Here is a 27,459-nt window from a genome sequence, read left to right as displayed (position 1 = left end):
AATTGTATTTTCTTACATTTTAACGATTCATTAAAACAGCAAATTCTTCCCCAGCCATACTTTATTCAGTATTATTATAGTTTGCCATAGTAGCTGAATTAAAATAAAGATTAAATCTGCATTAGACGATTTGAATGGCAGCAAGCAACAGCAGAATATTTTGCAATTTCCAGAAAGCCGTTATTGCGCTTATAATGAGCACTATGAATTTTTTTAAAAATGAACAAGGTTATCTCTCATGTGTATGGAAATATTGACGAGGCAAGTGAAAATAATACTCAGCTTGCCATAACGGCCCCCTGATGCATTTAAAGAAGCAGAATCTTCTGCCATGATATCATTTACAATATACTAGAGCATATCCCACAATGCATGTCTCCCCGCCTGGGTTATCCAGGCAAGCAGGCAGAAGAAAGAAACAATGGCCCACCATGTGCAGGACGAAATATCCCTGCATGTTATGGCCATTGACTTTTTGTTTTTCACAAACAATCACTTCCTTTGCTGACAGTCAATTCTCCACGCTAGCCAGGTGGGCACGAGACAGAGTTCTCTAAATATGACAGCGGGTCCTGTGCCTGTGGGTGGAGGCCAGGACATCCAGCGCCCTGGTGGGCTAGGAGATGCCTACAATGAACTAAATGAATACCATGTTTATCTGCTTGATGATCACATTACTTGTCTGAAAGTCTATCCATTATTTTATGTCAAATTGAAATGACCTGACACGTTTTGTGAAATACTGCTCATTAAGGGTTATATTTAACCAAAAAAACAACATATCATCAGATAAGTAGACATAGAATCGGAATTAGGAATAGTGAATCTATGCTTACAATAACAATATGTTGGCAGTAGATACTGCTGAATCAATATATGTGCAAGTCTATATTACTGGCAGCAATATTATGACATGCAACTGCCTAACAAATGTAATGTATCTGCTTATAACAAAAGTATATCTCGTACATGGGAAAATCGCATACAGCATTTCAGCCCACCCAGAGCTGGCTGTAGCGCTGGTGGCATATGGTGCAGCAATCTTTTTTGCCCCCCTACACCCCCCCCCCCATGACACCCTCTTCCACAGATTCCTACACTAGCACCCGCCATCAGTGCCCCGCATCTCTACATAGCCCCTCTCACAAGCATTTAATTAGTTTTTTAGTGCTGCTCATACCAGTGTAGGGAATCAGAGCACTTTACATCACACATGCATCATACAGAGACAATGAATCATACATGTGTACATCAGTGTATAGGAAATATTACATAGACCAGTGAGGATTACAAGGTGTAAGAATCACGTCAACCATACTAGCGGGTGGTAATTTTTAAGAACGTTTCGTCTGGAGAAGCACAAACGCAGGGCTTACAACGTATCACAGTGTCTGGGGTTGGCTTTACAACTTAGAATGTATTTCCACCCAAACAAATCCTTTTAGCAAAATAACGATAATGAATGACTAGGGGAAAAAGTAACGTTCTAACCTATACCACGGAGTTTGCATGCATCTCTTTAGTGTCAGTTCATAAGTCACCGTGTTATATTGGGATTGTAAATTATGAATTGCAAGTAAAATTGGATCTCTGTGACAAAAGAAATATCCCACTGAGCTATCCACATAAAATACAGTTCTGTAATCTGCATGGTACACATTCTTTGCAGTAGGCATATTAACACTCTACGCTACATTATAATGCATCAAAGCTGCCACTACACTAAACTCTAATCTATGTCCAGCAGAAACAATAATCACCAGAATTATCCTGACATTTTTTAATTGTTGCCTGGAAACTACTGGGCATACAAGGATTTATGCAGCAGATGCTTTTAAACCCATACGTTATTTCTGAACACAGTGTCCACCAAGCTCAGCACCAGGCACAGCTGTCACAGTCCCACCACCCCAAAGCTGGCCCTGATCTCACCTTCCCACGTGTACAGAAAAGCCTTAATTTAAGAGTCAAACCCAATTGGCAATGACATTTTCGTAGCGAAACATTTTGGAAGAGGACACAAGCGCCAAGACGCCCCCCGGGGCAATCGAGTGCTTTCTAAATATTTTTTATTAGGGTTGCATCGCTTTTGCACCACGCAATGGGGTGCATGCGATATGCAACCCTTAAATGCGATTTATCAAGCCACACACGGCCACCTTGCATGGCCCTCAGTGGCTTGATAAATCCAGAGTAACGCAACACAGCACAAGTCGCTGCATTGTGTTACTCTGCCCCAGGGAGGTGGTCCATGGGCAGTACATGGATAATAGACCTGTCAATGTGCAAAAACTGCTATGCCTCCCGAGGTGAGGCATAACGTGAAGAAATATCTTTATTTCTCCTTTTTTTTCTCTTTCTATGTGTGCAAGAGGAAAATGCCTCAGGGGATTGTTTTTATGCAGGAAGGTATCTCTTCCTGCGCAAAAATAATTCTGCTTACAGATTAGGTACCTGCGATGGTGAAAAGCAGCAGATTGTGATCCAGCAGCTAGAAAAGGCAGAAATGCGCCATATTTTGCTAAATACAGCGCATGCCTGTCCTTTCCCTATCACACAAAGCAGCAAGGTGACATACTGTGCAGCCCTGCATGATATTTTAGTACATGTGCCCCTGATTGTTCATGTGAATTAAATGCTAAGTTGTAAAGAGCTGTACTAAATATGGAAGAAAGACATAGAGTTGTGGGAATAATGTCAAGTTCTGTTTCCGAACAGAAAGTATGCATAATAAAACGCTATCAAATGTTTAAAAAAGGTACCCATGCAAAATAGTAGTGCCAGCTCCTCCGTAAAGGAGGAGGCGCATCGCCCCACTGCTTCAGCTGTAAGCTGAATGCAAATAATAAAATGATAATGACATTCTTTATTAGCATTTTTTTTTTGCATTCAGCTGAAGCCGGCCAGCGTGGTTGGGCTCCTCGCGTGTCACAGTGGTAGGAGTGGTGGCAGCACCTAAAGTCTCAGGCCGGCCAATGCATCATGTGCACTTTGCATGTTCGCCACGCAGGCTGTTTTACAGCCTGTGTGGAGAACATGCAAAGCCTGCCAGCCCCTGTCTGAGCGTCGAACCACAGTGCTCAGACCATTCACAATGCTACTAAGGCAGTGTTGTGATTGGCCAAGGAATTCTGGGAGGCTGGGTGCTTCCTGCTGGTGCAGAGAGGAGAACAGAGAAAGAAGATGCTGCGGTTGGTGGTAAAATGGAAAGTCTTTGTTTTTATGTCTATCCTGGCCCAGCGTGCATGCGCTGCTCTGCGAGGCTTCTAATGGGGACCTCAAACAATGGCCACATGTGCGTCTTTTTAAGAAAGACAGCACGCAAATGGCCAAAGACGGCAGCATGTCCCTCCTTTCTTCTAAAAGTTATCTCCCACGGCCTAAGGCTCTCGGGAGCGAGAAGCGGCGCGCTGCATGCTGCATTCCAGGAGGATCAGGTTACTGATTAACCATGACCACGTTTGTTATTTATTCATTTTACAACAACGTGGCAGTTGCAGCTTGTATCCTTTTCGCACTGTTCTTTTCTTTATCCTTTTTTTCTTACATTTTAATTAATCATTCTAACGATGCCATACTCCATGTTAGAAATATACATTAAAACTGTCCGACATGCATTATTAGACATTGACACATACATAATGTAAATGAGCGTGCAGGCATCACCATGTGTGGTGGTCATCTTGGAATGGATTTCCTTCAATATGCAACTCATTCCAAAATTAATGGCCATACATCTAGACACATGTGTTTCTTTGATGGTGGCAACTGGAATTAGTAAAGCCAATACCTGAACTATTTAAACTGAGACTTATTGGCTTTGCCAACGCCTGTTTTTCTTGTCTTTTGGGACTTCAAGTCCTTATTTTATAATACGATTAACAGATGTGCAAGTCCCAGAATTCAAAGGCAAACCATGCCTAAAAGAGCATCAGGCATAAACATGTGAAACTCTTCAGGGGAGTAACACAAGCCCTTGCAACCCCCTCAGCCCTTTGTATTCTTGACATTAAACAACCCTCGGGTTGCACACATGTTAGAAGTGTGCACTTGCGCTATGGTTGGGCTGCCCCCCTGGACAAAATTGTGCTCCCACCACTATGCTCCTTTGGTTTATCTGTACATTTTGTATAGCAAAGCTATCTTTTAGATTCCACAGCCATTACCTTCTAAGGCCTAGCCCCCAGGCTACACTGCTTCTATATAATGACTGATTAAACATAAGTCAATCAATTGATGAGGCCAGGATCACAATAAGAGTCAACAATGAGCTAGGGTTTTTTCCTTTTAAGCTCAGCCTCAGTCCTTGTTAATTCTGCTCTGGGCCCCTCCTTTCCAGTTTTCTGATTGACGCTGCATATGGGAATATGAACCTACATAGGCTGCTTTGATTATTTAAATTAGTTTCACTGATACAGAAAATCTGCTTTTTGTATTAGTGTTATGTCTTTATATACCCATTCACCCTGTCTTTTAAAATATTACACATATCTTTGCTGTCTGCTCTGTCTCTTTCTCTTTCTTTCTTTAATTCTTTCTACCTGTTAATCCAAACAACGGGCTCTAAAGGACAAGTATTTACACCTGGACCCCTCCCGCCACCTAAATACCACCCTTGCCCAGATTTGCTGACAGATGGTCTGGGTGGTGTTGATTTAGGAGCACTCTCCTGAACCAGGCCGAGCGGTTTGCAGGCTGTCTCTGTGCCTGTGTTTTCTTGCTCTCTCTCTCTCTCTCGTGCATTTAACACGAGAACTTTCCCGCTGGGTTTTCCTGGTGCCATTGACATCTGGCTGCACTTCCCCCCATGCGTACTTTCATTCTCTCTTTCACTTTCCATTTCCCCATAAGCCTGCACGCTCCACCACCTCCCCACTCACTCCCTAAGTTATCACTTTTGTTTTTAATTAGGAAATATACTTGGCAGTTGCTGACGTGCCTCTCACTTAGTGCCCACACCGCCATTCACTCCCGCCCACATGTAATATACACAATTCCTCCCCAATGAAACTCTGGAGACATATTTATGGGAAAGAACTGTTGCAGTTTTATTTCATACAACACACATGTGACGTTTTAAGGTGGATGCTCTGACGGTGCAGTACAATACCAACTTCGTTATACTCCCGCCCCCCCCTGTCGGGGCGGAGCGGTGTGGCACACCCCCGGCCGGTTCAGGCTCCCCGACCGCCCGAAGGACTAACGGGGTGCTGTCGCGGTTTCCCGGAACCTCCTTCGGCTCCTGGTCCTTGGCTCAGGCACCCTTACTGTCCAGACAGAGGTACCCTTACTGTACCCTTCTGCCGCAGAGGTACCCTTACTGTACCCATCTGCTTCCAGATCGCCCTGTAACTCCGCCTGCAACACAAAGAAGAACATTACAACATTCTATTACTTCACGCCGCCGCTCAAGCTGCTGGGTCAGGGTTCAGGGTGGGAACAGCGCTTGAGCCGCGGGAGAATGGGATGCAAAGAGGCCGAGCCTTGGCCACCGTGGCAGATATAGCGGGTTCGCCCCTCCCCCGGTAGGCCATCCCCTGGCCTGTGGTGAACGCGGGGCGGGGCGCCCCACCAGTGTCGGCTGGAGTTTTGCCGGGTGGGACTAAAGCGCTGCCCCGCCCATGTTCCCCCGCGGGTCACGCAGGTCAGCGGCATAGTGCCCACACCGCCATTCACTCCCGCCCGCCTGTAATATACACAATTCCTCCCCAATGAAACTCTGGAGACATATTCATGGGAAAGAACTGTTGCAGTTTTATTTCATACAACACACGTATGACGTTTTAAGGTGGGTCATCTTACGGGCGATCCAAAGCAGGCAGCCCCTCGCTGTCCCGCATGCATAAGGAGCCATCTTGCTCTGACGGTGCAGTACATTACCAACTTCGTTATACTCCCACCCCCCTGTCGGGGTAGAGCGGTGTGGCACACCCCCGGTCGGTTCAGGCCCCCTGACCGCCCGAAGGACTAACGGGGCGCCATCGCAGTTTCCCGGAACCTCCTTTGGCTCCTGGTCCTTGGCTCAGGCACCCTTACTGTGCCAGGCAGAGGTACCCTTACTGTACCCTTCTGCCGCAGAGGTACCCTTACTGTACCCGTCTGCTTCCAGATTGCCCTGTAACTCCGCCACAACTCTGGAAGAGGCCCCCGTCGATGACAGAGCCCCCCACCCACCTAGCCACTTCCGGTCGCTTTTTAGTGCCTCCTGTACCTCCAGGAGGAATACGTCAACTCCCAATCTAGACAAGCATTCCCTGTCTTTGTTATAGTACCCTCCAATTTTTCTCTCGTACGTGGGAATGGTCACAGCTACAGTTGAGCCTCAAATTGGTATATTACCTAATGGATACAAGATTATCGCACTGGTAATGACCCCTTCAAACCCCTGCAAGCCCTCGGTTATGCAACATTCCTAGGAATTAACTGATGCCATTCTTTGTCGGGGTTCTAAATGTAATGCACCACCAGGTGCGCAGTATCTTACATTACGCCCTCAGTCTAAACAGGACTAATTGCACCTTTGCCTGTTTGAGTGGATTTCAACCAGACATTCCTTTCGCCTGCCCCAAACAATTGGAGCCCAATTACTCCAGGAGTTGTAAGTGTTTCCGGTTACCCCAGCTCGAAGTTTAGCCTTCGAAACTCGCGTATCTGGCTAATATCCAGGAGTAATATCCATAAGTTATGAAACCCAGACATCTCTTCCCTTGAACTACTGCATGGATCTGTTGACCTTCTCGCTGGACTGTTCTACCGCTACAGGTGACCCAGCCCTGCTAGGGACAACCTCAGACCACAGGAGCTCACCCGCTCCCAACCTGTACCCCGATGAAAGGTGGGAAATTGGTTAACTTCAGGGGTTTGGAAGAATTTCCGGTTACCCCAGATCGAAATTTAACCTCAGAAAATCGCTTTTTTAGCTCTTGTCCATAAGCTATTAATTAGTTTGCCTGAGGACTAATTACTTAACTTCTCCTCGCTCTGGCAACATAAGGATTTTTTTTTTTTTTTAATATTACATTTGTTCACCTTTCTTATGCTTAATATGCAATGCTGTGTTCATTCGGAAACAGTATACAGGGGATCGGAAAGTGACTATTTGCATTATTGTATCTGATGCCAATGGAAAACCAATGATATTCATTCAAGAAAGCAAAGTGGTGTGACTATGAAACTTATCCTGTAGTCAGAATTATTTACTTTCTGCGTGAGCACAGTAGCTGTACAAATTATGACAGTGAATGGCTGGCGAATCACTGCAGGATCATTACTTGGAATAGTTAAAGCACAGCCTAGCAGATATATTTAACAGTCAAATTGTTATTCCCGACCGTGTCTCCATAATCACATACCGCAGCTACACCACGTATGCTCATAACTGCCTGTGACCCCTAATCTGCATCGCTCCCAGGAAGCAAGTGTCTGGAAACGAACGCAGTCTCCTAGTAGTTGCTTCCACTTTTACACCTGGGCAAGGCGCTAAAGAGTCCACTTTCTGATGTGTGGTGAGTTTGGATTCATTCCCAGAAATGTATTGGTGTCAAGTTCCTAACCAGACTCCACTTGTGCCCCTGCAGCAAGCATCATGCACTCCTAATTCTCTTCTAGGTAAACATGAAGCTTTAAACTGTTAACCTGAAGCTGGGAGGTTATACATGTATTCGATATAGAGAAGTGTGCTAAAGCAATTCCCTTTTATGTGTAATGTTCTGTATTGGCTCGGCTGTACAGTGATCTAGGGCTGACATGCCATTTATTGCATTTGTTACCTCGTGTTCGGGTTTGTGTTTGGCCCGATTCACAACTACATCTTTCCCTGATAACGCAAGGTATTCACAAAATGTGACCCTTCATTCCTCCCTCTACTTATTCCTCCCGGTTGTCACTCCCATACTTCAGTAGTATTTAGCAGAGGAATTCCCACACTAGGGATAAGGGCTGTGTGCTTAATGGTGTGTTCCTGAAATTTGCCGCCCGTCTATTACGTTTCTTTTCACATAGTTTCTCCATTAATATTATCTGTAACCTCTGGTGGTGGCACTTTTTACATTAATTCATCTAGATTCTTGCCTAGTTGCTGGAGACTGTAAACCCCAATTCTGAATTGTTGCTTCATTAGCTGATTTGTATGTCTGTCTAGTGTACTGTCGATCAAACCACATAGTAAAATGCAGTATAAAGGTTGTTTGTTTTCTTGCTCGTAATAACTACACTTATGACGGCCTAACACTTGCTGGTGCTGTTGTCCATTATTGAGATGAACCGATTAACAGGATATTTAACCATTGGGAAAATGATCAAAGTAATGTTACCCGCCGTCTAGGCAGTTCTTACGGCTTGGGTGGCCTAAAATCGTCTTGTCTGGAGGGAGTTGCCTCAAGAACACCTCAAGATATGTAGATCACTTTCTTCAAATCCTCGTGCAGCAACTGCCCTCTTATGTAAAAGGCTTGGGGGATATCCTGCGGTGCCTTGAGACTCCATTGGGCAAGCAGCTATTCCCTTTTGTCTCTTGATATCATGAGCCGATATACATGCATCCCCCATGATTTAGGGTTGACTTGAAAGCATGCAGACATATTCTCAATGAAAGATAGATTTCTTATCTTTTGCTCCGTGCTTTGCAGGGCTCTACATGGGACATTGGGAAGAGAAAGTAGTGAGAAAATCATTGATGTTTCAAGAAAAGGTGGCCATGTTGGTCCGTTACATAGACAATATTTCCCGTGTCTGGAAGGGCACTGCGAATGAAGCAGCAGAATTTGTGAGCACCCTCAACGTGAACAGTTTCAATCTGAAGTTCACCAGCCAATGGTCTAAAGATAGATTTGATTTTTTAGATCTGAAACTCACAGTCCAAAACGAAAAACTAGAGAGCTCTCTTTTCAGGAAATCTACTGCAGGTAACAGGTTGCTACATGCACGAAGTTGCCATCCGAGTTCACTGATTAAGAGCATACCATTAGGTGAACCCTTACGGGCAAAACGGAATTGCAGTACACCTGAAAGTTTTAGTGCAGAAGAAGAGATCATGACCAAGAGATTTCTTGAAAGAGGATATTCACTGTCAGTCATCAATAAGGCAGAAGCGAAAGTGGCTGGGAGATCTAGAGCATCATTGTTAGCAGTGAAAAATGACGAAAAAGAAGAAATTCCAGATAAAATCAGACTCCTTACAATGAACAATAGGCAGGCCTCTAAAGTGCAAAAGAGTCCTAGTAAATTCTGGCCGGTGCTACAGGCAGACCCAGATCTAGCAAATAGCCTTCCCCAAAATCACGTTCAATAGAGAGCGAAATCCCTGCAGGACACTCTATGTAGGGCAGTAGAACCTCAGAACACAAAACCAAGAAGAATCAAAGGGTTTCTCACATGCAGGAATTGCAAATGCTACAAGAACAGCAAATTTATTAAAGAAGTGACATTAACGGAAGATTGTGCTCCTTACCAGACAGTGAACATACCTCAAGTAACAATGAGTTCGCTGTTTATGCCCTTACCTGTCCCTGTAAGAAAGCGTATATAGGGAGAATAATACACAAAGCAAAGAAAAGTATACTTGACCATCTTTGTGCCATTAAAATTTGGGACAGCAATACCCGATAGCATGACACTTCCCGAGTCATCATAGTCAGGAACCCGATTTGCTCGGCTTTTGTGCATTAGTTATGGTGAAAGTGAATGAAAGGGGTGGCAATAGAGTGTTAAATCTTCGACGCTTAGAGTCAAAGATGATTGTACCGTACAGGACACTAGCTTCGATGGGTCATAACTGTGATGCAGAGCTTGGCGTCCATCTTGGTTAAATCCAGTAAACTGTTTTTTGTGGTTTAAGCTATCAAATGACAATGAATAGATTGTGAGTTGATCTGGTGTCATTCTATAAGTGTATGTTTAAGAAGTATGTTCGCTTGCCTCATGTAGCAGCTTGGTTTTTATCATCACCGTTGCACTGCCTGTGCACTCGTATTGCACGTGTCGCCTAAGAACGCCCGCTGCGCACGACGCTGGCGCCCCCTTTGTACCCCCATGACACCCCCTTGTCCGCTGGCTGCTCGGTACTAAAGGCGGGGGTGGAGGGGGGGGGGGGGGGGTTGGCTGCTGATCCGCGTGAGGCCTGGACCCAGGAGCCTCTCTTACGAATGTGGACTGGCAGCCCGTGCTGGCCTCAAACCCAGGGACAGTAGTTAAATGTAGCAGGAAAGCGTGGTTTGCTGCAGAATTGGAGGAGCCCACGGATATTTCGGAAACAAGGCAATTGCTGCTAAAAGCGGCGCTCGGGGACAGGCTGCTGACCTGCGTGAGGCCTAAACCCCGGGCCCTACTTACAAACATGGGCTGGCAGCACGTGTTGGCATCAAACCAAGAGACCGTAGATAATTAATAAATGCCTATTCCGACGTCGCCGGCAAGCTTGGTTCGCTGCAGACTTGGAGGGGCCGACGGCAATGTAAACCGGCCAGCGGCAATAACTGGTAAAACCCGGCGCACGGAGCCAGTCAAGCAATAACGCCATAGATGAATAAATGTACTTTAAGGCCGGGTTTAGTGTGTTAGTGTTCTGCCTGCATTGCTGGGTGAAAGATCAATCTACAGACACAGTGCGTCAGTATACATGCCCGTAATTTACACGGCTTCCGAACCGCACCCGTTCAAGCTTTACCCCTCAAATGTGGCGTATCAAGCGGGTTTCGTGCTTTCCGTAACAATCTGCCGGTCCCAGTAAATACCGGGCATGTTTCCCTCCCGTTCACCCTCAGCTGGTATATTGTTCCAACGTCTCCGGCAGCCGGTTCTATCACATCTACTAATTATAGGAATCTCTACACTCTGTACCACACCCGATGCGTGAGCCCTGCGCAAACAAGTGTGGGGTTTGATAAATACAGCGATGGCGGTGCAAGCTGGTACATCGCTGAAGGCCAAGTCGTTCGTGAGGGCATCACACGCAGTTCCTATGGTGCAACCATCGCAAGAGGCTTTAGCGGTTTGACAGAGCAGGGATCGCATGAAGTGAAATATGGCAAATCTATTGCAACCTAGTCCACTACATCACCGCGTTACATCCGCCGCCATTAGATGCTGAACAACAGCCGTTTTACCCGTGCAAACTATCGACTGGGCCCGGTGACCCTTTCCCCCTCAGCCCCGTTGGGGAATATAAGACCGTATGCACTCCCTTTTCCACGAAAAACCCAGGCTCGGCGGGTCACGCTCTACAACACGCGCAGAATTTGGAGAATGCCCGTAAGAACTCCCTTCCCCGCATGACCCCAAAATCCTAAAGGCAATTGCACCGATATCGCGGCTTCAGCTCACTCCCCCTGCGGTCGCCAACCACTGGGGCCCCGTGCAACCTGGTCATGCCCAGGGACGGGGCTGGGGGGGGGAGGTGAGAAGCAGCACATACCTTGAACCGACGAGGGCACGGCGAGGTCACAACAACAGCGCTTGAGCCGCGGGAGAAATGGAATGCAAAGAAGCCGAGCCTTGGCCACCGTGGCAGATATAGCGGGTTCGCCCCTCCCCCTGTAGGCCATCCCCTGGCCTGTGGTGAACGCGGGGCGGGGCGCCCCACCAGTGTCGGCTGGAGTTTTGCCGGGTGGGACTGAAGCGCTGCCCCGCCCATGTTCCCCTGCGGGTCACGCGGTTAGCGGCATAGTTGTAATCAGCTTTTGTAAAGTGACTCGACTATTCTGCCACCGCTCTTTCTTATCCACGCACTTTGTCTTCTTATCTCTGCTTTCTTCGTGACTTCTCCTTCCTCTCTTTGCTGCTTTATCATCTCAGTTTCTAAATGTTGCCTCTTCTGACCTTTCTGCCTCCGCTCTTACTTTCTCCTTTTCTCTTCTCCCTCCATTTTTCATATCTATTTTCTCGACTTTTCCTCTCCCACAGCCCATGCTCTTCACCCTTCACCTTTGCTCCCAAATGTCTCTCTACCTTCACCCGTCACCCTTCATCTCACACTTTTACTCCTGCCTACTCTTGTTCTCACCTTTTCTTTTCTGTCTCTTGTCTCCCTCTCTTAGTTTGATTTTTTTTGTCTTCCTCCATCCACACTTCGGTTCTTACTTTTTTCACTCCTCTTGTACTCCTGTAATTTTCTTCCTCTTTCTTAACTTTCACTCTTTCTCTTCAGTTCGTGTTTTTCCTAAACACTTCTACCCTTTATTGTTTGCCATTTTTAGTTGGAAGCCTACCAGACACAACACAACATCTTGGGGACATTCTCCCCTAGTGTCCGTCCACTGCTCCTGTTCTAATTAAATTACGGTTTTACAACCTCCACTCCCCCGTTATTTATGTCCCGCTCCCCCAGAACATTTTTTTTATAACAAACAAGCATGAAAACAGGCAGGAATAAGTTGCCAGCAGTGCAAGTACAAAAAAACTAGAAGACATTTTTCATGTTCAAATCTTTTTTTAATCAGGTTGTTCAGTTGTATATAATGTTGTCTTGGTTTGAATAAAGTAACAAAAATACTTAACACTTTTTATTATAACTTTTCAACATGATGCTCAGCAGCCACAAGGCTCTACAACATAGCCAAATGTCAGTGGCGGTGCGTCCATTGGGGGCGTTGGAGCGTTACCCCACTAGCCATGGACGACCGTCACTGCCAACATGCATTAACAAAACTGATTTTTTTTTAATAAATCTGAGCGCACTGAAGGCACCCGCACTGCGTGCTACCGGCCCCGGGACAAGCCCGACAGAATCGGGCATCACATAAGAAGTGGGCCGTGGGGGGCGGGGCTGCGTCAGAGAGTGACACCGCACAGGCAGCCAGCCAGAGCAGAATAGCGTTGTAGCAGCGCGGGTGACTGCGCATGTGACAGCCAGGAGTACACATTATTTGGACTGGCCCGCGCATGCGTATTCCTATTAGACCTTCCCTCCCCCCCATAGCACTGAGACACAGGCAGGGACCCGGGGCCCCGGTCTCATTATGGGCAGATTGTAGCCTGCTCATAGCCAATCCTGGCGCAGTGGCGCTGTTAACGCTGCACCAGGATTGGCACAGCTGCAGCAGGATGGTGCCGCGCATGGGTGTTGGCTGCTCTGCACTGTATGGCCAATCACATTTGGCTAAATCAAGCCATGTCGAGGTGATTGGCCATTTTCCTAAACTGCAGTGACGTAACCGCGCGTGGCTTACCAGTGCTACAACAACAACAAACTCAAAGTGATAGTGAAACTTAAAGTAGATCTGAGTCAGTCAGAGTCACGAAGGTGAGTGGATCGTCGTCGTGACTAACTCGTTGTGCAGTTTGTTTGTGCCTACTACGGATGGACCACCGCCTGGTGCTTTGTTGTGTCACTTGTATGCACTGTCTGCAGACTGCCACTGACTTACTTGTCGAGTCAGTCTGCGTCGGTCGGAAGACGTCATCGAGTACAGAGAGAAGTTCCATAGTAGTCGACGACGACGTCACCTGAGTCACCACCACCGCGTCCACGTAAGTTTTTTCAACACAGTCAGTGACTGTGCACCAGCAGACCTCCTCTGCCATGCCATCCCCCCTAACCAGTGCCAGGCTGAGGCTAGCTTCCGAGTCTACCCGTAACTATAATTCTCAAGAGGCCACATCACATGCAAGCCTTGCTTCTTGCTTTAAATGAGAGTATGTTGGAAATAGAAGCAGAGGTCAGAGGACTAACCCACATCATTTGAAGATGATGAGATGATTGTTGCCAAAGATTGTTGTTGGCGGCGGCACTATCTAATACGGCAATTCTTTTTGCTCAAATAAGATACAGCACAAGCTCAAAGTACTCTTAAATCAATTCATGCTTATTGCCCAGATTTGCTGACAGATGGTCTGGGTGGTGTTGATTTAGGAGCACTCTCCTGAACTAGGCCAAGCGGTTTGCAGGCTGTCTCTGTGCCTGTGTTTTCTTGCTCTCTCTCTCTCGTGCATTTAACACGAGGACTTTCCCGTTGGGTTTTCCTGGCGCCATTGACATTTGGCTGCACCTCCCCCCATGCATACTTTCATTCTCTCTTTCACTTTCCATTTCCCCATAAGCCTGCACGCTCCACCACCTCCCCACTCACTCCCTAAGTTATCACTTTTGTTTTTAATTAGGATATATACTTGGCAGTTGCTGACGTGCCTCTCACTTAGTTGTAATCAGCTTTTGTAAAGTTACTCGACTATTCTGCCACCGCTCTTTCTTATCCACGCACTTTGTCTTCTTATCTCTGCTTTCTTCGTGACTTCTCCTTCCTCTCTTTGCTGCTTTATCATCTCAGTTTCTAAATGTTGCCTCTTCTGATCTCTCTGCCTCCGCTCTTACTTTCTCCTTTTCTCTCCTCCCTCCATTTTTCATATCTATTTTCTCGACTTTTCCTCTCACACAGCCCATGCTCTTCACCCTTCAACCTTGCTCCCAAATGTCTCTCTACCTTCACCCATCACCCTTCATCTCACACTTTTACTCTTGCCTACTCTTGTTCTCACCTTTTCTGCCTCTTGTCTCCCTCTCTTGGTTTGATTTTTTTTGTCTTCCTCCATCCACACTTCGGCTCTTACTTTTTTCACTCCTCTTGTACTCCTGTAATTTTCTTCCTCTTTCTTAACTTTCACTCTTTCTCTTCAGTTCGTGTTTTTCCTAAACACTTCTACCCTTTATTGTTTGCCATTTTTAGTTGGAAGCCTACCAGACACAACACAACATCTTGGGGACATTCTCCCCTAGTGTCCGTCCACTGCTCCTGTTCTAATTAAATTACGGTTTTACAACCTCCACTCCCCCGTTATTTACGTCCCGCTCCCCCAGAACATTTTTTTATAACAAACAAGCATGAAAACAGGCAGGAATAAGTTGCCAGCAGTGCAAGTACAAAAAAACTAGAAGACATTTTTCATGTTCAAATCTTTTTTTAATCAGGTTGTTCAGTTGTATATAATGTTGTCTTGTTTTGAATAAAGTAACAAAAATACTTAACACTTTTTATTATAACTTTTCAACATGATGCTCAGCAGCCACAAGGCTCTACAACATAGCCAAATGTCAGTGGCGGTGCGTCCATTGGGGGCGTTGGGGCGTTGCCTCACTAGCCATGGACGACCGTCACTGCCAACATGCATTAACAAAACTGATTTTTTTTAATAAATCTGAGCGTACTGAAGGCACTCGCACTGCGTGCTACCGGCCCCGGGACAAGCCCGACAGAATCGGGCATCACATAAGAAGTGGGCCGTGGGGGGCGGGGCTGCATCAGAGAGTGACACCGCACAGGCAGCCAGCCAGAGCAGAATAGCGTTGTAGCAGCGCGGGTGACTGCGCATGTGACAGCCAGGAGTACACATTATTTGGACTGGCCCGCGCATGCGTATTCCTATTAGACCTTCCCTTCCCCCCCATAGCACTGAGACACAGGCAGGGACCCGGGGCCCAGGACTCATTATGGGCAGATTGTAGCCTGCTCGTAGCCAATCCTGGCGCAGTGGCGCTGTTAACGTTGCACCAGGATTGGCACAGCTGCAGCAGGATGGTGCCACGCATGGGTGTTGGCTGCTCTGCACTTTATGGCCAATCACATATGGCTAAATCAAGCCATGTCGAGGTGATTGGCCATTTTCCTAAACTGCAGTGACGTAACCGCGCGTGGCTCACCAGTGCTACAACAACAACAAACTCAAAGTGATAGTGAAACTTAAAGTAGATCTGAGTCAGTCAGAGTCACGAAGGTGAGTGGATCATCGTCGTGACTAACTCGTTGTGCAGTTTGTTCGTGCCTACTACGGACGGACCACCGCCTGGTGCTTTGTTGTGTCACTTGTGTGCACTGTCTGCAGACTGCCACTGATTTACTTGTCGAGTCAGTCTACGTCGGTCGGAAGACGTCATCGAGTACAGAGAGAAGAAGTTCCATAGTAGTCGACGACGTCACCTGAGTCACCACCACCGCGTCCACGTAAGTTTTTTCAACACAGTCAGTGACTGTGCGCCAGCAGACCTCCTCTGCCATGCCATCCCCCCTAACCAGTGCCAGGCTGAGGCTAGCTTCCGAGTCTACCCGTAACTATAATTCTCAAGAGGCCACATCACATGCAAGCCTTGCTTCTTGCTTTAAATGAGAGTATGTTGGAAATAGAAGCAGAGGTCAGAGGACTAACCCACATCATTTGCAGATGATGAGATGATTGTTGTCAAAGATTGTTGTTGGCGGCGGCACTATCTAATACGGCAATTCTTTTTGCTCTAATAAGATACAGCACAAGCTCAAAGTACTCTTAAATCAATTCATGCTTATTGCTACCCTACTTTTACGGCGTATGTGGCTTATATTGCAGCACTGGGTATGCTTCTTTATGTCAATAGTGGGAAAATATTGCTCTAGTTACTACCATGATAAAGAAAGCCTACCCAGGTGCCTCAGTCACAAAACTTGCTGTGCCACCATTTTGCACCTAGGGGCACATTGTGAGAGGTTAATGTTGGTACTCGCTTTTGTGCTTGAGAAAGTACGCCTCTGGAAACTAGCATGTCTATCAAAATGCCGGATAACAAAAAAGAACCATATTTACTTCAATACAGAAAAAACTCTGGCTGCCAAATTACTAATTTAGAAAAACTAGAATTGTATTTCGGCTAATCTCGGCTCTTGTTGCAATTGGGAAATTGAGAACTTCATTATTTCACATGCAAATTGTTCTTATAAGTTATAACGGTATAATTTGTATGTGACTTGTTAATAATTATGTAAATTTTTGTGCGTAAAAGAATGTGCATTTTTGAGTGGTATTTTATATATGTCATTTTGGTGTTGACACTTTATGTTAGTTATGTGACATTTACCTCTCAATGTGACTAGTATGGATTAGGAATAATAATAAATTACCAAAAAATGTGTTAAACTAGAGAGTGCGTTGATTCTGCGCTGCAGTTCGGCAACCACCATTGCAGCACATGCGCAACAAAAGAGTTGCATTTAATGCAACCATTTTGGTGAAGCCGCCGTCATTGGGTCACTAGGCCAGCAGCAGCAGGCCCCCTCTGTCGTTCCTCGGCCTCGTCGGTGCCACTGCTAGGCCTGACTGAGCCTCATCTGCCAACTTGCCAAGCCAATCCCTCATCAGTGCCAGGTCTCCCAGTCTACATCCCCCCACCACCGTCAGTGTCAGACTCAGCCGGCCCTCCTCTGCCCCATGCCTCGTCTCATCTCTGCGTCCGCCTGGTGGTAATGCAAACTGGGTCCCATTATTAGACGATCATTACCCGCCAAAGGCGCCAATTACGTCGCATTAACCCGACCGCCATACCATTACCCCACACCAGCTCAGTCCTGCATCCTCCACAGGAAGCCAGGCTGCAGTGCATCCACTCTGTCAGACTCAGTCCCTGCCCACTTCATGGTGTGTGAACTTTAAGGCTTGTAAGATGCTACACACCAGGCCACAGAACTCCTTCCACCCACACCCCATCAAATGTACTGGTCTGGTCTGGTGCACCCCCTGGCACTGGCAGAATATACGACCCTTAGCCTCCATACAAATGTTCATTCCACCGATTCAACGTCAGCCAGGAGGGCCTGAGTGGCACTGTAACAACAGGCCTCGCAGCGCTGGGCGTGCGTAATGTGATAATGACACCCTGCTTCCTCTACCGTCATTCGTCAGTGTCAGTCAGGCGAGCCTCCTCTGTTGTTCCTAGTCAGTGCCAGGCTTCATCTGCCATCCCTCATCAGTGCCAGCCCAGACCTCCTCTACATCCCCCCACCCCCACTCATCAGTGCCAGCCCTCCTGCCCCCCCCCCCCGTCTCATCTCTGCGCCTGGTGTGTGTCAGCGGACGGTACTGATCCCCCAGTGAGTGTTTCCCCAATTCGCACCAGCGCCCACCCAACTCCTGTGTTGATGATGCGTGGCATGAAAGCGTTCAGCTGTCCTTGTCACTGGGCACAATGGGGTGTCATCTTTTGAAAGCAGCTGATGTCTTTGGGTGGGGTGACATCTCTATAAATGTAATACCTGCACTTTCACAATTGCTTTATTAACCTTCCTGTTTTATGAAATTTGCTTGAAAATGCACCATTTTTGCACTATTTTTTGAAAATGTTCTCGGAGGTGAACCCCCACCCCCGAACTCCCCTTAGGTTGTTCGGTCGCTACGCCCCACCTCTTGCAATTGTCACCGTCCTCCACTGCCAAATGTTGTGGCTAAACGCATAAGGTCCCAAAGGCGAGACCTATTGGTTATGCCAATGCTTGTTTTTATTATTCACTCCTCCATCCCCGAGCCCTCCCCCCCGTCTCACCACCCCTGGTCGGTAGCAGCCGCTACTGAAAAATAGAACCTATACACTGTAAACATGGCACTACATTCAAGCCCCCCCTTCATCTAATAATGAAGTTATACATTATTTATCAGGTTCTGAGATAGCACAAATCGTATTTGCACAACACAGAAACAAAACTGTTCCGATCTAAAATGATTATTGCCTTTTATTTTAGGTGGAAATTGTACTCTGGTTAATGTATTTTGTTGCAGATAGAGCATTAAATAACCATTTGCATTTAAACTTTCTGTCTTTCTACTGGTATGCCTTCTTAGTCCTATCAGTATTCCATCAATTTGCCTGTACTGTCGTATATCCATCGTTGAATGGCTTCTAAGCCTTGTGTTTTGTTGGATGAGAAATGCTTGAGAGGAGAGACTAGATTAATAATTCTCCTCATAAATCTTAGAGTAAGTAATGGGACGAGGAATGGATGAGGTAATATAGATTTTCGAGAGGTAAACTGTCGACACATCTTTATTCCATGCTTATGGTTGTACCTTAACATCCATTCATCTGAATTTCCATTGCTGATTTGGTAAATATAACACAAGCTCCACGTGAGGAATTTGCGTTCTTTCTCCTCAGTCAATGGCAGATCCATTAGAGTTCTCCATAGACACCTCAGAGTCCTAAGTTTCGAAACACTCAAGCTCGGCTACTAAACTTTCTTTGAAGTTCGGCTTTAAGAGCCCATGCAATAGCCGGGGCATGAAAACGTGTAGCATGAAATTGTGCATATAAAAATATGATAGTCTCTTTAAGATTTTTGAAAAAGTGTTTTTTTTTTAACAATCAGAAGCGTTTCACCTTAGTTAGCTTATAATATATAATTTTTTCTAGAGTCCTTTATTAAAAGTTATGTTTTTTATACGTGAACTTAGAAACATTTCTGCCCAGTAACGTCCACCATGCCATTTGTGAAGCAAAAGGCAAGCCAGTAGTCAGTTCACCCACTATTTTGGTCTACATTCTTATCATACATAGGGCAACATTATAGCGTTAAATCAAACACTAGAGATGTTTTCAGATATCTTACATCTTGAATTCACGTATTTTAATATGCTCACATATGCAATAATGGAAATAAAAGAGGCAGGGGGAAATAACATATTTGTCTGGGATCACACAATTTTGCCAAGCAGAGAAGCTGGGATTGAAGCCAGGTTTTATGATTTCACATTCTACAGTTCACCAATAGATGGGATCCCTTTCCTTCTCCTCTTATATAGTAAATATTTATTGTCGTCTTTAATTCTTAGTGCATGAGTGTGGGTGGGAGGCAGAACGCACATCAAAGTTCTGATCGTTTTTGGACTCGGGTCCAAGAGCACCTTGAGGGGAACCAGAGCCTGGGTCTCGCCACCTCTAGCATGCAGCAGACATGTGGTAAGTCGGTGTTTTCTACTTTGACAACGTTCACTTTCCACCCCAAGGCACAGAGCATCTCATAAAACACCTCCATTGACCACAAACCCCACATTAATCCTAGGCCATGCACATTGTAAATCTCTAGCCCATCTTTCGCAGCGTAATAACCAGAGATGAGCTTCATTTCTCCTTTTGCTTCCGGGTTGTCTCTGTCACTTCCTCCTTAAATGTGAATGCATTGTCCTAAAATTTGGATTCAGAGATCAAGGTACTCTATAGGAACACCCTTTATATAGGACTAGCAGCCCGTCCCGACGTTGTCCGGGTATACAAACGCCCACACCGGAGTCCTGTGAACGCTTGTTTTGCAGGATTTCTGCGCCCCCTTTTTGCCAAATGCCCGTTGAATGCCACGACGATTGCTGTATGGCCACGCCCCCACATGCCTACAACGCAGCCCTGTAAACGCTTGTTTTACCTGATTTCGGCCCCCAGCACATCGCACACGCTTGTTTTACCTGATTTCCGCCCTCAGATTTCCGCCCGCAGCACAACGCACACGGCCACAAGGAACTACAAACACGTAGCGTTGGCCACGCCCCCACATGCCCTCAACTAAGCCCTGAAAACGCTTGTTTTACCTGATTTCCGCCCCCAGCACAACGCACACGGCCACAAGGAAGTACTAACACGTAGTGAATGCCGCGCCCATCGCTCTATGGCCACGCCCCCAGCACAACACACATGCAAACGCCCCCAGCAGAACGCCCCGAGCAGAACGCCCACGCCCAAAAATGACTACTTTGCCCTTAAGGTTCTTTTACCCTTCGAATGTATATGGTGGCCAGCTGTATAGCCTATGTTCATCTGCTGCAACTGTCCTTTCCAATGCTGTATTGGGTGTTGTGATTGGTGCTGTGGTTCCTGAGATTACCCGCCTTAAAGGTTTGGGCTCTCTCTTTATAATATTAGTATAGAGATACATTTGTAGAAAAAAATGCTTTTTTTGGGCACCATTTTTTCTAATTTCCTTAAAGTTCCTGGCATTGTTGACTGATATTTGAAACTTTATGCAATTACGCATTCTTGGTTTTATTTTGCAGTAGAACACAGAATTACCTTCCATCGTGAATATTTAAAATGTACTATTTCTTCTTTTGTCTCATACAGCTGTGTTTTATCAAGTTTTCATGACATTTTGCCAGCAGTCATATGTGACATTTGGCAACAATGAGCCTGTTTCTTGCTGAAATATCAAAATGATCTAGTAACCTCTGAAATATTAACAAGTTTTATATTATGATGTAGTAATTTTCTTGTTTATTTGACAGGTAAATCTAATTGCGCAGTTTATTGGAAAAAAATGTTCCATTTCTAATTGTTGTGCTAAATGGGATTAGTATCGTTTTTGTTAGAGTACAATGTACGCCATTTAAAAAGAACATCTATTTAAAACTGTGTGAAACACATGTCTTGCTCATATAATTTTTTTCAAAATGTCACATGTGGTTTTGTAACGTGTAGAAGATGATTTCCCTTCCCCAGAACGTGTAGAAGATGTTTCCCTTTCCATCCCTTTCCTTCATCTTCCTGTAAAATGATCTTGAATGTAATTCTTTTATTGATGGGATTAGGAAAGCACAAATTCAATGCTTAACTTTTAAGTCACATTTTCCTACTGCCAGTGATTTTACAAAGAATGTCGTTTCCCACACCCAAGGTGAAAGTTTCATTAGTCCTTTGTAGGAAAGTAGGTTCTGCTTTCATGGTCACCTCCCCTTTCTGCTGGTGTCATTATGTTTTTCTGACTAGTCTGACTGGAACCCAGCTAATCAGGACCCCAGTCTCTGTGCTTCTTCCCTAAATTGGACATGGTGAGTACTTAGATACACTCCAAATTGGCTACTGGCGTACCCTGATAATTCCCTAGTATATGTAAGTAAGTAAATTTATTCGATCAAAAAAGAAATTGATAATTTACAGAAATAAAAACCATCATAATACAATAAAAAACAATTGAATAAAATTGGATAGGAACATTATTTTCCAAGTAGCCGCAATTACAATTAGTATATGTTACTAAGGTACCCAGGTCATAGGTGCTCCCGTTGCCTCCCATGGGCTGAAGCATGCATTATGCCACCCACGAGAGACAACTCAAATTGTGACTACAGGCCTGCAATTGCAGCCTGTGTAAGCTGGTGCTAGCACCACTTACAACAGACATAAGTTTCCTTATATCTGTGGTCACCGCACTCAAAACCTATAGGTCATGTGAGAGGGTGCCCATGCATGAGCAGGACACCCCTACAACCTTCAGAGTCCATTCTCCCAGGTTGTAAGTGCATCAGCCATTACGATACATAGAGTGGCCATGTGTCATTAAACGATGACCATCCCTAAACTGGCTGTATCTATCCCTGTTGTGTTTGGTATCAAACATGTTGGAATCATACTCCCACACTGTGAACTGGTCCTGGGTTCCCATGGATTCTGAAAAGCTCAGCAACAGAGGTGGTGGTTCTGCAACTCCCCCGAGGCCTGCATTGTCTTCTCACCAAGTTTGAGTACAGTATCCTGCATCGTTACCATTGGAACAGAACCCATGTGCACCGCATCGACCCAAGGCTTGTTGACTCTCCTCCAGAGATCTCTGGGCTCCAAGAAGCTCCAAACTCAAGCATCTCCTGCAGCCAACATCTTCACCTGTACTGCATCCTCTGCACCATGGGCCTTCATCTTTTGGTGAGCTGCTCGAGGTCCTCTTGCGGCTACTGTGCCTTCGGCCCCTGGGTCCTCTTGAGGGTCTTCTTTGGCTCCAGTGGGCTTCCCTGCTTGCTCGAGCCTGCTTTGACATACCTGCTTGTGGTGAGTCACTTGAACCTTGCTGGTCTCAACACTGCATCTTTTTCTTCAATTAAGTTAGTTGCCATTGCCAAGACTTGTTTGTGCCCCTGCTGGACAATGACTCATTGGCTCCTGACATCCGACGTGGGACAGCTTGTGCATGGCTTCTGGTCCTCCTCTGCGTTGCCTGGCCTGTAGAGTTGCAACTTCAAGGGCACCGTCAACTCTCCTGCATTTCCAACATCGGTGGGCATTCGGCTTCCGTGCCTCCTGGCCACTTCTGAGTGGCATTGATTCTGTCCCCTCTCTTACAGGTACTTCTCATCTGGAATCCACCTTTGGGTTCCATCGGACACTTTCAACTTCTTCGCCAGCGGCAGCTTCCTGAAATTCTCCAATGTGGTCTATGGCTGTTTCCAATGTCACTTCGCACCTATGCACCCGGCTTCCCTGGTGTAGGTATCCTGGTTCCTGGGGTAATCACGGCTGGGGTGACTCTCCAACCTTCCATCTTCCATGCGGTTTCTTCAGGGTCCACTGGGAAATGTCCTTCTCCTTTCAAATTGCAACCTCAACTTCCCTATTGAATAACATTGAGCAAGCACATGGTTGTGTTACCACTCTGCACATGACCTCCATGGGGTTACTAGATACTCACCTTGAGTGGTTCCTTGGGTCCTCGCGTCGTCTACGTCTTCTGGGTCCATTCTCGACTTAGATGGTGGTTCGCATTTCACTATTTTATTATATGGTTTGATCTCCCACTGGGGACCACTGTGTATTCAGTACTACTTACGAATTCTATTTACATATTGTGTGTATTCTGTTTATATCTCCAGGGAGGAGTTAATACATTTTGTTAGTGGGTGTACTGTTAATAAGAAATAAATATTTTCATAACTACACTGTGCGGTTTTTTTCACTTAACCCATACCATAGGATTAAGTACTGGTAAAACAAGCTGCTTTACGCTCCTTCTGGACAAATGCTGAAGGATACTGTCCACAGCTACTACTTGGAGAGCTTTCCAATGTTATCTAAGACCACTAAAATCACCATAAGGGTTGTCTGGATTAGTGCAGAGTGCTACACTTACATAAGTGAGCACCATATTCCAAGCCAGTCTCTCACATATTTGTTTATAATAATGTTCATTTAAGTGATTCCTTAAGCAAATTTATTTCTCTACTTGGCTTCAAGCTGTACCCGTTAACAAAAGTTATGCTCCTTGCCTGAGTATCTTTTAAAAAATGTTGCTGAGATGTTATGACAATCGATATATGACACACACTTCCATATAGCTTGGAACTTACAAGAAAAATACATTCAGAAGGTAAGAGTGGGAATGGTGCCGGGAATGGTGGTTTGTAAACATGCCTTCACTCAACGAGTGAATGCCACCATGTATTGGTATTATGGGACATTATCTTTTGCCTCCACTTAGGACTGACCTGTATACATGCCTCATCCCTGAAGTGCTTTGGTTAAATTAAAATTCATCTGTTGTATTTTTCACTCTGTAACCTGAGTGAATTCTGGTCACATTATTTTATGTACCTCCTGCCAGCCCCTCTGCAGTCAGGCCTCTTGAGTGTAGGAATCTTGCTTCTGTTGGCAGATTTCCTTTGGGTGGGTGCCACCAGCCTCTCCACACTAAGTCAATGACAGCCGCTACTTTTTCTCTTCTGTTGTTACCAGCACATCAGATCTAACTTTGCATCCATATATTTGAAATGGCTGATGAGAGACACATCTTTCTTGGCCAATAGAAATTGGGATTTTTTTTAATTTGGGGGTTTCAGGAGAGCCACAGATCCTAAACTGAAAATATATCTCAAGCTTTTTTTGAGGGTTTGATGCCAAACCTGAGCCTCTGTTTAAATGCTAATTTCTCAAAAACTACTGAAGAAACATATACACCAAGACAAAACAGAACAATCCTTGAGTAAGGAACTACCTTTGTGTATAGTTTGGTGTCATTCCGATCATCCATTTGTTTCTGTATCAGTGAGGAATCGTGTCAATTGGAATTAAGTAAGAAATCACACTTTTGAAGACCAGTCCCCCACTTTTGCCCAATATTGAAGGACCAGTACAGACTTTTAATGAAGCAGGCACATTGGCTGAAATTATTTTGGGAAAGTTGTGTGCAGATTCATTTGACGGCACCATAGTTATGAATGGAAACTCAGTCCTGGTGGTAACTACACTGGGGCTGCCACGGTCAGTGTAATATATTTATTGCTATGATGGGTAGGTCATTTGCATGGTAATGGACAAGAATCAAAGAGCCGCTTTTGAAGTATACAGAATAACCCGGCTCTCCCTTTCTCCAACGTGTGCCCCACCCAGCTCGCAGGAATGTAGCAATGTACCACACTCTCTGGGAATCTCTTCTACCTCCTCATACTTCTCCAGCATGCCATGGATTTTACAAAATGGATCTGAGAGTCCTCCAAGTATTGTACCCTACATAAGCACACATACATTCCTGTGTTGAAACGCAACCCAGTGCTGACCCCAATGTACTTATTACTTTACAGGCATGCGTAGATCCCAGTGTGCACACCAATCAATACGAGCTGGCTCTAATGTACGGTAGCACCTCAAACGCACATCTCAATGTGCACATGCAACCATGTGTACTTTTTGGCACTGTACACAATCCAATGCAGGCAAAGGTTAAGTTAAACACACAGCAGTGGATTTTTACACAAGTTGGTTAGGAGGACCCACTCCACGGACACAGGTGAAACGGCCTGTTCACTCTACTGATTACTACCACTGAAAACACAGTAAGCATCCATGACTGCCCTCATGATGTTGAGCTCCCAGTGAATGCAGTAGCATTACAGAACCTGAGGGTAATGCTTTGGGTGTCTCTCCCGGTCTTCAGCAAGGCTGCAATTAATTGAGAAAGCGCTAGGTTATGGATCCAATGCATGATCCTTGTTCTCCCATGACCAAACAATTGTTGCCAAGGAACCAGCTATCAACGCAACTGGGGCACTCTGGGCTGGGGTACACACCCTCCCGGAGGGATACTGCAGCCTTCCACACATTGGTTAAGTGGAAATATATTAAGCCTGAGGAGATTCTTCCTGGTACCAAGGATACATGTTTTGTAGCAAACGCAGAGGCCATGCAGTACCCGCTTCCCAAGTTGAGATTGGACTCAGTGGCAAGGCAGCCATGGTAACCATGTGGGAAAGTGAAAAGAAAGGTTCTAGATGTCTCTTAAGCAATTATAATCCAGTCCTTTCCAGCACAGAAAAAGACCCATTGGAGGACCAATTGTGTCTGTTAAAGGTAGTCAAAGATTGAATGATTGAATCAGAAAAATGAATAAGGTGCAGTGGGACTTATATTTGGGCTCAGTAGAAATGCTACTACAGCTGTAAATGTATGGTATGTTAATTATTGCTAGGCATGAATGCTTTTTTAGCAACATTTTTATATTAAATACCTTTTTAGGGGCCTATTTATAATGATTCTTATCCTTTTACTGCCCTATACCTTCTCTAAGATGGTTTAGATTGAAGTGGGAATGGTAAATTGTACCACTTTAGTGTCCTTGACCTTCCCCAAAATGGTTTAACTTGGGTTAATGTGACTTGCTTAGTGTCCATCACCTGCCCGAAGTGGTTTAGATTGAAATAGTAAATGATACCCCCTGTAGTGTCCATTACTTTCTGCTAAAATGGTTTAGATTGAAGTGAGAGTAGTAGGTTTACCCACTAGTGTCCAATGGCTTTCCCAAAATTGTATAGAGAGGTGTGCAAATAGCAAATGTACCCCCTTCAGTGTCCAACACCTTCCCTGAAGTGGTTTGGATTGGAGTTGGAATAATAAATGGAGCACTTTATGATCCAATACCTTCTCCAAAATGGTATAGCTTGGAGTGGATATAGTAAATGTTATCCCTTTAGTATCCAACACTTTCCATTAAATCTAATAGATTGGAGTGGGAATAGTAAATGTAACCACTTTAGTGTCCAACAGCTTCCCCAATGTGGTTTAGATTACAATTGGAATAGCAAATATGGCCCATTCATTATCCAACACCTTCCACAAAATCGGATATATTGGTGTGGGAACAATAAATGTTAGTATCCAACTCATTCCCTGAAGTGGTATGGATTGAAGTGGGAAGAGTAAATGTAACCCCTTTCGTAACCAACACTTTCCCTGAAATGGGTTAGAGTGGAGAGGGGATAGCAAATGCAATATCTTTAGTGTCTTTACCTAGCCTGAAGTGTTATAGATTGGAGTGGGAATAATAAATGTAACCTCCTTTATTATCAAACACCTTTGCCAAAATGGTTTAGATTGGAGTGGGAATAGTAAATATAACCCCTATACTGGCAATATTTTCCATGATACGGTTTAGATTGAAGAGGGAATCAATCAATCAGGGGCTTATAAAGCGTAGCTACTCACCCTTGTAGGTCTTAAGGTTCTGGGGGGAGGGCTGCTGATCCCTCTGGGGGTAGGATCATTCAAAAAGACAGGTCTTGAGGACCTTCATGAATTGGGTCAGCGACATGGATTGCCTGAGATGGAGGGACAGGATATTCCAGGTCTTGGCAGTGAGGGAGGAGAAGTATCTTCCTCCGGTTCTGGTCTTGTGGATCCGAGGGATGAAGGCAAGGTGCGCTGGGCAGAAGGGAGTTGTCTGGAGGGTATGTGGAATACAAGGTAGGGGTTCAGGTAGGCTGGTCCTTTGTCAAGGAGACCTTTGTAGCCATGTGTGAGGAGCTTGTATGTGATTCTCTTGTTGATTGGGAGTCAATGGCTCTGTCGAAGGTGTTGCGTGATGCGGCTGCAGCAGGAGTTGTCAAGGACGGGTCTTGCTCCAGCATTTTGGATGTTCTGTAGTTTCTTGAACTGTTTCTTGGTGACACCAGCGTAGAGTGTCTTGCAGCAGTTGAGTCTACTGAGGATGAGTG

This window comes from Lissotriton vulgaris, chromosome 10 (genome assembly GCF_964263255.1).
Source record: "Lissotriton vulgaris chromosome 10, aLisVul1.2, whole genome shotgun sequence".
Lineage (NCBI taxonomy): Eukaryota > Metazoa > Chordata > Amphibia > Caudata > Salamandridae > Lissotriton > Lissotriton vulgaris.
The sequence above is the reverse complement of the archived record's forward strand: the minus strand, read 5'-3'. Positions refer to the sequence as shown.